General features: G+C 41.7%; 1 pseudogene; it reads left to right on the forward strand.

The window, feature by feature from the left end:
- Positions 1 to 8384: 8384 nt before the first annotated feature.
- On the forward strand, positions 8385 to 8502 carry LOC126413544 (5S ribosomal RNA; annotated as a pseudogene).
- The last annotated feature ends 3252 nt before the right edge of the window (positions 8503 to 11754 follow it).

Below are 11754 nucleotides of genomic sequence, written 5' to 3' on the forward strand. Positions count from 1 at the left end.
AAGTCACCAATCGAATACTCAAAGAAACAATACTAATACTCGAAGGCTGAATGGGCGTGTAAAAGTTAAAATACCGAGACCTCTAAAGGACAAGCAAAAGCTAAAGTCATGCAGGGCACCAGAATGTTTAAGTCTGGTGTGTCGCCACTGAAACACAAATATTACAAAGTCCAATAGCTGGGCACCATATTGGGGACCATGTCTCTTCAGCGTAGAGGCCATCAACGGTATAGGTCCGCTGCCGGCCGTCCCTGGTGCCGAAGGCCGACATGGACGTCGTCGTCGTAGCAGCCACTGCTCCAAAGTTAGATCCTGATTGTGGAAATGATTTCAAAATCGGTGATTGTTCCAGGAAACTCAGCTGAAGCAACTCTTGGAGCGAATGCTGGGTGCGATCCTAAATACTGCCTTGCCCTAAGATACTTGAGATAGTGCTTTTGCTCGTGTGGTCCTTAGAGGGGAAAAAGTCCGTGGAACTGTGATCTCTGGCAGTGCTTAGGTTGCCGCCTGGTGGCCTGGCTGATCGTGCCCACCACTTGAGTGTCACCTGTAGACCTGTCTGCGACGGGGCGGTGTCGGTCGTCTTCGTTTTTGTTAACGCTATCGTTCAGTCCACCTACCTAGATACGATTCTTGCTCATGTCCGTTCACTCTGTGCTAGCAGGTACGTGCTAGGCAGTGTAAAGCAGCGTTGGTGAAACCACCACATAATACCTACCACACAGAGGCCGCGTAACTCTATCTGAAAGTTAGTTCCTCAAAGTTCTTGATTAAAAAATCTGCTGTTCGGGATATTCAGTCTACTTGCAGAAAAAGCGTTGACGTTTAACTCTGCTTTTTATTCATATTGAAACACATGAAATGGCTATGAAGTCCGTATTTAATATGGTAAAACGTTATCATTCAAAGTTCCCTGTCTGTATAACAAACATTTAATCAAAAAGCAGCCAGAATTTTAGTGAGTCCGTACCGACTAATTTTCACATTCTACCAGTCCCAGTCCCGCAACTATTCGCGAGTTCAACATTCGGTCGTTTCAGTAGTCTTCTTTGTAAGAGGTGTTCGCCAAAATATTCCGTACAAAGCACGAAACACGCCACGTGCAGTTGTTACTACGACCAGAAAGTTCACACGCTCATATCTCTCAGACTATTTATTTTAGAAACACCAAACTTTCAATGTTCTTAACTCCAGTCGCTTCGGTCACGATATGTTCGAATCGAAATTAGCTCACTATTTCCTCATTTTACAGAGTATTTTTAAGGAGCGATCTGACATCGTGTTATCCGAAGACCGGCTAGCAAGCGACTCTCCCCTCGAGGTACTCCCCTATATGCCCACTCCTCTTTTCGCTCGAGAACAGCTTAATTCTGATAGATTGTTGATCTAAACGACCAATCAGGACGTTCCTTCCAGATCATTCTCGCGGAAAATCTTGCCTTATTCAGTCACCAATTTGGTAGTAATTAATGTTAACAAAACTTCAAATTCTTATATTTTGTTTAATCAAAATAAACGAAGTGCTAAATATTCTTCAAATTGATAAATAAACTTATTTCGCTTCTAACTTCCATTCTGGCTGTTTTTATACAAAAGCAAACACATACCGACATACGTCACCTGAATCTTGGTTGCAACATAACTTTCCCACGGTTCGGTAGTACAAGGTTGTACGAAAAATGAAGCATAAAATTTTAACGTATGTCACACATACCCTCTTTCTATCATTCTCACCCATTCACACGGCAAAATATATAATCAAATAATAATTTTTGCCGATTTTTGTATTACGTAATGCACAGTGATTAACGTTTTAAAAATAAAATTCTAATTAATTGATTTTTATGCACTGATAACTTTGGAATGGCTTCAAATAATAATGAAAGTCAATCTGCTATTGTTCCTAACTTGGTTTTAAAAAACAAGCGTAGGTTTTAGGAGTTTAAGGTAATTATCTTTATCTCCAGAACTGTAATTAATAAATATCTGAAATTTTGACAGCATCATTCCGTTAATAACAAAAGGCTGTGTACCAAATTTGAACGAAATCGGATAATAACTAATATGGATTATTTAGATTCGTAGAGGGTATGAATCTTCGTATCGACTGAATGTTACGCTATGCAGTTCTCACGACAGGCATTGTCAGCTGTGCTGTGAGCAAAGCGGAAAAAAAATCAAAGCCATCCTGCAGCCACCGTACAAGACGGATGTATGCCTTACTGCAATGAATGTCACTCATAATAACTTGCTGCGTTACAATATCCCCTGCGAGACCTGTGACCGCACAGCCCATCTGTATTGTAGGATGCTGCAGAGTAAAAGCAAGGCCTCGACACATCAGGTAACACCTTTGAAGTGGGAGCTTGAGGAAGTAAACAAAAAGTATTGTAGGACGCTATAATCAGCTTCAGTGGAACTAAGGATAAGCAACCTAAAAGCTTCCATTCCAGTACGCCCAATCACACAGCCCCATTCCTGCTCATGGCGTGATCGCGAGCAGGCGGTGCTCTCTAAGCCCTCCAGGGTGACGAAGCTCCACCACAGCAAGCAAACTCCGGGCCACTGGGCCGGGCGTGCAAGGCCTGTGGCGCAAACAGGCGCCATATCCAGAGGGGTCGCAGATCCAACCGACTCAGTACGTTCAGACACAATGTGTGCATGTCTGCATACCACTACTATTATAAAAATAAATGGCTCTGAGCACTATGGGACTCAACTGCTGTGGTCATAAGTCCCCTAGAACTTAGAACTACTTAAACCTAACTAACCTAAGGACATCACACACATCCATGACCGAGGCAGGATTCGAACCTGCGACCGTAGTGGTCGTGCGGTTCCAGACTGTAGCGCCTTTAACCGCTCGGCCACCACTACCATTATTCTCTTAATTGTCTTACAGCAAAAATGTATTTCTAACTGTTGGAAGTTAAATGCAAAACGTCTGCAGGTTACAGCTACTTTAACAACAGTACGTGCTTGCGAAGAAAATTCCCCGTGTCTTACGTAGAAAGAAGGAGAGCCAGCAATAAGACGTCAGTTACAAGTACTGGGAAGTCCCCATGGTATTTTGCCGTGTACATTTGTCTGGTGTGATTTCGTTCTCCACGCACTTGCTACAGGTCATTCACGCGTACACAAGTCACATATTAACCGTTGATTATTTACTGATACGAGCTATTCAAGAAATTGTGATGTAATTAATTTTTCTGTGACCGTCATTAATTCTCTTTTATTCAGTTAAGTAATTTCCAAGCGTGATATAAATGATTATTTTATGTCTCATAAAACAAACTTTACCAAAAAAGCATATATATATGTATATATGGTCAGTTTTTTAATTATTTTTTCTAACTAATAATACTAAATAGCCCCTATTTTACCACGTTACCTGTTGTTAACAATATGTATCTAATAAATCACTGTTTCAGATATTACCCTCGGCCGAACGCAATACATATCATAATACGGTCAGTACAACTCATGTGTGAGATCAAAATTACCTTTCGCTAAAGCTTAAGAGAAACCACATTTGATTTAACTAATCAGTGTAAAAGTTTTACGTTTTCTTTCCTAAATGCTTTTTCACAGTGAGAACATTTTTAAAGTGATGCTAATTGGGATACGTCATTTCCGCCCCAATAAATCATCTTTTCGTCCAAGTTAGTTCATATGTCAATAACACGGCTAAGTTTTAAATTAACCTATCGATCGTGGTCTCATTTTAGAGAATATGGGCAAACGTTGGCACTAATATTCGTCCGATATTCATGCAAAACTAACATAATTAACTGCGCAATCAGAAATGTAACTCAGCATTTCCGAGTTTTGGGATTAGTTATCTGACCATTCAAAAATGGTTCAAATGGCTCTGAGCACTATGGGACTCAACTGCTGAGGTCATAAGTCCCCTAGAACTTAGAACTACTTAAACCTAACTAACCTAAGGACATCACACACATCCATGCCCGAGGCAGGATTCGAACCCGCGACCTTAGCGGTCGCGCGGTTCCGGACTGTAGCGCCTAGAACCGCTTGGCCACTCCGGCCGGCTCTGAAAATTCCTGGAATTATACATTCAACATGGTTCTATTGAACTAAGCGTTATCTTGAAGAGGGTGCTTAGAACACGTCTTCATTTTTAAAAAGGGCAGTGTTTAAGGACCTAGTGGAAGGCGTATTATGACAATTATTTTGTTTAGTGTCGTAGTCGGGGGCAAATCATCTCACAAACTTCATGTTCAGGAATTCAATTTGTCTCATGTATCTTAAAATACATGTGTTCAAACGATTTAGGTACTGAATGTAAAGAAAGAAATACGGAGACAATTTTTAGAAATTCAAGCATCACCTTCACTGAAGCCACTGGATGACTAACCTCATTCTAGGGAAGTCACACACACACACACACACACACACACACACACACACACACACACATACACACAATAAGAATAATCTCATAGAATTGCTGTGTCCGGCTGTGGGCTGATGAAATGAGTAGCCTGCCACCCTATTAGGTAATCTTTTATGGAACGACTATAACTGACTTTCTTGGTTAGATCTGTTGTGCTATTGTTTAAGCATATTGGGGAAAAGTGGAAGGCGTTGGGTTTACTGGAAATGAAAATGAAAGCCCATGCTTCTGGACAGAGTGTATGGGAACGATGCGGGAGACCCGCACCGCCGTACTATGCTAGGTCGTAAAGGAGGTGGTTTGCCGTTGCTTTCCTCCTACCGTTATGGGGATGAACGATGATGACGAACACGACACAACACCCAAGCATCTCGATGTAGGTGAAAATCCCTGGCCCCGCCGGGAATCGAACCCGGAACCTCCTGCTCGGTAAGCGAGGACGCTACCACAATACCACGAGCGGCGGTTGTTGACTGTAAGGACGCGCTATTTCAAGAAGTGGCGCCCAATTGAAAGACTTCCAGTACGCCTTTTATCTCTTTTAGAGCACATTCAGTTTGCATAGTAACTAAGGAAAGGCTTTACACAAGTATAAAGACTAGGACATCTGCTTGGGTACTAAAATCATCGTTAACCGTCTGCCCACAAGATGGAGTGGAAAACGAACTGCCAGCCCGATTTGCCATTGTGCGTAAGGACGATGCAGCTCAGGTCTTATACGTAGCTAGTGTATGTATTCTTGTTGTCCGCCTCACTCACAGTATAGCAGGGATCACCTGATCCGTGGAACGTACTAGCGCTGTGGAATTCCACCCGATTTTGTTGTTAACGACCTTCCAATCCAGTTTATAGACAGAGATTTAAATTTTGATTCACACAAAAACTCAATACATGAAACACATTCCTCAGCCCTGAAGTACTTTATTTTGTGTTATAATTTGAGAAGGTCAGGCAAAGTACGTGGCTGGTAAATATGCAGACGATATGCAGACGACTGCGCCGGTGAAGTAGAGTGGTAGAGGGTCAGGGCTATGCTGAGAGCTGACTACCACCGCTCCCCACTTAGCAAGCTGACTGAGGCGGCCGCTAACAGAAATAACGAACTCTGCCATTGCTTGGATCCAAAATGCATCCGCTGGTCATTGACTATCTCATCTTGTGCGATCTTATAAGGCACACAGTGGTCGCGCGATTGGGAGGTGGTCATTTAAATGTGGCTTAGCTGTTTCCTAAATATAAATCATTGGGTTATACAAAATGTAATGTAAGCAACTATAATTAATGGAAATACTGTCCGCAGCTCGTGGTCGTGCGGTAGCGTTCTCGCTTCCCGCGACCGGGTTCCCGGGTTCGATTCCCGGCGGGGTCAGAGATTTTCTCTGCCTCGTGATGACTGGGTGTTGTGTGATGTCCTTAGGTTAGTTAGGTTTAAGTAGTTCTAAGTTCTAGGGGACTGATGACCATTGCTGTTAATTCCCATAGTACTCAGAGCAATTTTTTTTTTTTTTTTTTTTTTTTGAAAATACACCACCACAATCTGTCTTTATAACGGCCTCACTTGTTTTGTTTAATTTGGCACGCTCTTTGTTTCAATTTGTGATTTTATCGAGAATAGAGTAATTATTCAAATAAATGTACACAACAATATACTCCAAAAGTCAGTTACTTTGACACTGTTTATGAAGATTATTTCCAACTGTTTCTATATGACAGTAAAGAAAACCGCTTGAGAGGTGACAATTCTGAGGGAGTTCGTTGCGGTTCAGTATTATTGAGAAACAATTACGTGTTTCGCTTAGAGCCGGCCGGAGTGGCCTAGCGGCAGGTTCGACTCCTGCCTCGGGTATGGATGTGTGTGATGTCCTTAGGTTAGTTAGGTTTAAGTAGTTCTAAGTTCTAGGGTACTGACGACCTCAGCAATTAAGTCCCATAGTGCTCATAGCCACTTGAACCATTTTTTTCACTTAAGAGAGCGGGCTGCGCGTACGTACAAATCCCGCGGATACTGTGTTGCATTGCATCCCGCATGAGTTAGGTGAAATTAAAGGCGGACGGCCGCGCTAATTTGCACTTGTACATGGCAGGCAGCGGACAGATTGTAATTTTCTGCAGAATATGCGTGTTTCATTCGTGTATGATACCTGGAAGAGTCGAGCCCGGCGGTGTGACGGCTGAAGCCCTTGGCTGGAAATCCAAGTGTCACGAGATCGAATACGGGTCGTCGGACCATAACAGTTCGATACATCCCATACCGCCCAACGTTGAAAAGTACGTCAGATCGACCATAGTTCGCACTACAAGTTGAGCTGTAGGTCCCCTTTCTCTCGGTAGGGCTACTAGGATAGGTTGGGAGTATGCAAATCGCCCATGTTGAGTCCATTTGAAAGACTTGTCGCAGGCTTGTGGTTCATCTGACGTTATTATTGTTATTACTATCATTGTGGTGGGTGAAACGGAGACTCCCTGGATTTGGTGTGCGAAAATACATTTTTCTACGAAACACGTCATCCAGATTACAAAAGTGGCGTAATAGGCGGTGACTTCGAGAGAAAGACGCGCAAATTTTGTGTTGAGGCAAAATAGCGGAAACGAAAATGACCGAACTGAAATATATCAGCAGAATTACCACCTATACCATAAAGATTGTAACAGAACATAAATACCTCAGCTCAAACACCGAGATAATTAGTTTTTGAGTTATGTTCGTACATTTAAAACATTTGTTTACTGCACGGTGCAGGCACTTTTTAAAAAATTCAGTTACCATAGTTACTTGGAGATGCAGAATTCTCATCGTTAGATGATTATCACACGTACAGTGGAATCACAACACACAAATAATGCGGTGGAGTTAACAAACGAACTCAACTTAGTGCCTCTGGAATCCTCTGGTGTTCAACAACTCAGCACTTCAGCAACTGAACCAGTTCTTAACGTAATATTTGTTGTTAGTGCACAGTTACTGTGTAATATTTTTCTGTCCAGTTCGCAGGAAAAAGATATGCCTTATTAAAAATAAAGTCTGTATTTTAGAAAATCATAAAATGAATTAAAATTCTAATAAATAGGATGCTAACCTCAAACAAATTGTTGTCTTTACCATGATCCAAAGCGCTTTTTACAGCTCGTTTAATTTTTCTAATATTTGGTACAATAACATTGTGAATAATTTGGAACAGCTCTCGACAATAACTGAATAAACGATCTTTACATGGCCAAAGCACTATGCAAAGACAGTTAAATTCGTCATAGTGTTCTCGTTTCTTGTTAATTTTGTGCATATGGGTTCACTGCTTCTTAGAGGCAAGCACAAAAAAATTGTGGCAAGAAATGTTCCTCATCTGAACTACTGCTCTTCGACTGGCGAACTCACGACCAGCGTTGCCTAATTGCTGGAACGCCGAGCGCCGGCCGGTGTAAGCTTAACTACCGCTGTCAGCGGCGGTCATCACAGCGTTCTGCGCATGCGTTCAGCCGCACTTCAAATCAAGATTTTTAGCAGAAGAACAGTGCAGTGTTAGGCTTATTTATTGCGTTCTCCAAAACAGAGGTCCTCCGTACACCCACATACACACACACTTTTATTCACCCATACATACTCCGAAATGCAAGATAAGAAATCTAATTTAACTGATTTTTGTCAAAAATCGTCGTTTTTGACTGTACTGCAGAACAAATAACGCAACACTCCCATGGACAGGCCCGTTTTATTGAGATATGGTATGATAGGTAGTTCATCGTTCTTGGAGTACATGATAACAAATTCAGGCGTAATGAAACACACTTGTCACAGTAGAGTGTGCCCAAAAAGTCGCATCAGTACACAGATTTCATTTGACTGCCCCTTAAAGTATCAAACTGTTGATGCAACAAAGGAAGTATCGGAATATTAGTTCCATTACCCAGTGTTTGTGAAGGATTAAATTGTTGTATTACAGAAGTCAATAAATTCATTATTATGTAAAACGGCAACGGCCTTGCCGCAGTGGATACACCAGTTCCCGTCAGATCACCGAAGTCAAGCGCTGTCGGGCGTGGTCAGCACTTCGGTGGGTGACCATCCGGGCCGCCAGGCGCTGTTACCATTTTTAGGGGCGCACTCGACCTAGGATGATACGGCGGTCGGATGGTCCCGATGGGCCACTTGTGGCCTGAAGATGGAGTGCATGTGTAAAATAATGTTGAAATATTGGGTTGTTGCATAAGCTCGTTGCGTTTTTCCATAAGTTTAATAAATGCAACAGATACACAAGTTGTTGTTGTTGTTGTTGCTGTTGTTGTCTTCAGTCCAAAGACTGATTTTATGCAGCTCTCAGTGCTACTCTCCCGTGTGCAAGCTTTTTCATCTCCGAGTAACTACTGCAAACTACATCCCTGTGGATCTGGTTGCTGTATTCATCTCTTGGTCTCCCTCTACGGTTTTTAACATCCACGCTTAAATCCAGTAATAAATTGGTGATCCCTTGATACCTCAAAATGTTTCTTACTAACCGATCCTTTCTTTTAGTCAGTTTGTACTACAAATGTCTCTCCTCCCCAATTCTCTTCAGTGCCTCCTCATTGGTTATGGGATCTACGCATCTAATCTTCAGCATTATTCTGTAGCAACACATTTCGAAAGCTTCTATTCTCTTGTTGTCTACATTGTTTATCGTCCATGTTTCACTTCCATACATTGCTACGTTCCATACAAATACTTCTTGACACTTAAACCTGGACTCGATATTAACAAATTTCTCTTCTTCGAAAGTGCTTTCTTGCCGTTGCCAGTTTACATTTTATATCCACCCTATTTCAACTATCATCAGTTATTTTTCCAAACAGTAAAACTCATCTACAACTTTTAGTCTCTCATTTCCTAGACTAATCCCCTCAGCTCACCTTATCTAATTCGACTACATTCCATTATCCTTCTTTTTCTTTTGTTGATGTTTATCTTATATCCTCCTTTCCAGATGGTGTCCATTCCGTTCAATTGCTCTTCCAAGTCCTTTGCTGTCTCTGACAAAATCCCAGTGTCACTCGCAAACATAAAAAGTTTTAATTTCTTCTCCCTGGACTTTAACTCCTACACCAAATTTTTCTTTAGTTTCCTTTACTTCTGGCTCAATATGCAGATTGAATAACATGGCAGATAGGGTACAACCTTGTCTCACTCCCTTCTCAACCATTGTTTCCCTTTCGTGCCTCTCGACTCTTATAACTGCCATCTGGTTTCAGTACAAATTGTAAAATTTTTTTCGGTACCTCTATTTTCCACGTTTAGAATTTGAAAGAGAGTATTCCTGTCAACATTGTCAAAAGTTTTCTCTAGATCGACAAATGCTATAAACGTAGGTTTGCCTTTCCAAAACCTATCTTCTACAAGAAACGTAGGTTCAGTATTGCCTCGCGTATTCCTGCATTTCTCCAGACTCCCAACTGATCTTCCCCAAGATCGGCTTCTATCAGTTTTTCCATTCTTCTGTAAAGCATTCGTGTTACTATTTTGCATCCGTGACTTATCAAACTGATAGTTCGGTAATTTTCTCACCAGTCGGCATCTGATTTCTTTGGAATTGGGATTATTAGTCTATATTATTCTTGAAGTCTAGGGGTATTTCGCCTGTCTCATACACCTAGCTCACCAGATGGAAGAGTTTTGTCATGGCTGGCTCTCCCAATGTTATCGGTAGCTCTAACGGAATGTTATGTATTCAAATGTTCAAAAAATGTTCAAATGTGTCTGAAATCTTATGGGACTTGACTGCTAAGTCCCTAAGCTTACACACAACTAAACCTAAATTATCCTAAGGACAAACACACACACACACACACACACACACACACACACACACACACACACCTCCGCCGGGACCAGCCTGTTGTGTATTCCTGGGGCTTTGCTCGACAAGCCTTTCAGTGCTTTATCAAATTCTTCTCGCAATATCGTATCTCCTTTCTCCCTCTACTTCCTCTTTCATTTCCATAACATTGCCCACAAGTACATCTCTCCTGTATAGCCCCTCTGTATACCCCTTCCAGCTTTTTGCTTTCGCTTCTTTGCTTAGGACTGGCTCCATCAGAGCTCTTGATATCCATACAGTTCGTTGTCTTTTCGCCAAAGGTCCCTTTAATTATCCTGTAAGCAGCAACTATCTTACCCCTAGTTATATAGGCTTCTACATCCTTACATTTCCCCTCTAGCCATTCTGCATAGCCATTTTGCACTTCCTGTCGATCCCATTTTGTAGACGTTTGTATTTCATTTCGCCTGCTTCATTTAGTGCATATTTATATTTTCTCCTTTGATCGATTAAATTCAATATCTCTTGTCTTTTCCAAAGACTTCTTCTAAGTAGGGGGACTAAGTATGTACCAGGACACACTGCATTGTTGCCAAATTTATTCAAGATGTCGGCGACAACGTCATCCATGATGGCGGCATGTAGACTTGGCAACATATTTTGACGTCATCCAATATGGCGGATTTTGGCGGGAAAATAGTCCAATTGTGCTACGTCCACTAACCTAACCTCAAGAAAAAACGGCGGGAAGTTTGAATTTTGGCGGGAAAATAGTCCAATTGTGCTACATCCACTAACCTAACCGTCAGAAAAAATTGCGGGAAGTTTGAATTCTAACAGGATTATGCATGTAAAGACCGTACTTGTGTTTACTATTATTATTGATTGTCATTCATTAACATTCATTATCATTATCATTTATTAACACTCATTATCATTCATTGTCATTCATTATCATTCATTATCATTATTATTATACGCCTACCTCCACTAGAAAATTGCGCCAAATTCAAATTCCAACACGATATTCTCTCGAAAACTGTACTTCTATGTATTATTATCATTTATTATTTATTCAAGATGTCCGATTTTCTCGGTGAGAAAGCCATTCTCCTTACATCCATAACAAAATTCTATCACAAGTTCAAACCCCCAACACCATAATTGATCACATGCACGAGCTTTCTCCGTCACTTATCTTTTTTCACTGGTAGCCTATCATAATCGCATTAAATAATAAACTGCACTTATAGTAACGTAATTCATGTCCTTTGATTTTGCAGGGGGGGAAGGGACTGAAGACTTTATTTCAAGCAGTACAGTCATCACTTGTTCTCCAACACAGTCAGCACACACATCATTGATATCGCAGTGCAGTCGCCACGACGTCCGCGATACAACTGAATTAGTTCAAATCCTCGCGACTCCCTGGGCAGCACGCCGAGACACTGCCTATGCCTGTTACGTGAGGAATCCGGCCACTAGCGCGGGGGGCGAGCCCAGCGACCGCTCCCACGTCGTAAACATGTTTTCGCTGGACACGCTGTCTGC

Source organism: Schistocerca serialis, chromosome 7 (genome assembly GCF_023864345.2).
Source record: "Schistocerca serialis cubense isolate TAMUIC-IGC-003099 chromosome 7, iqSchSeri2.2, whole genome shotgun sequence".
NCBI classification, from domain to species: Eukaryota; Metazoa; Arthropoda; class Insecta; order Orthoptera; family Acrididae; genus Schistocerca; species Schistocerca serialis.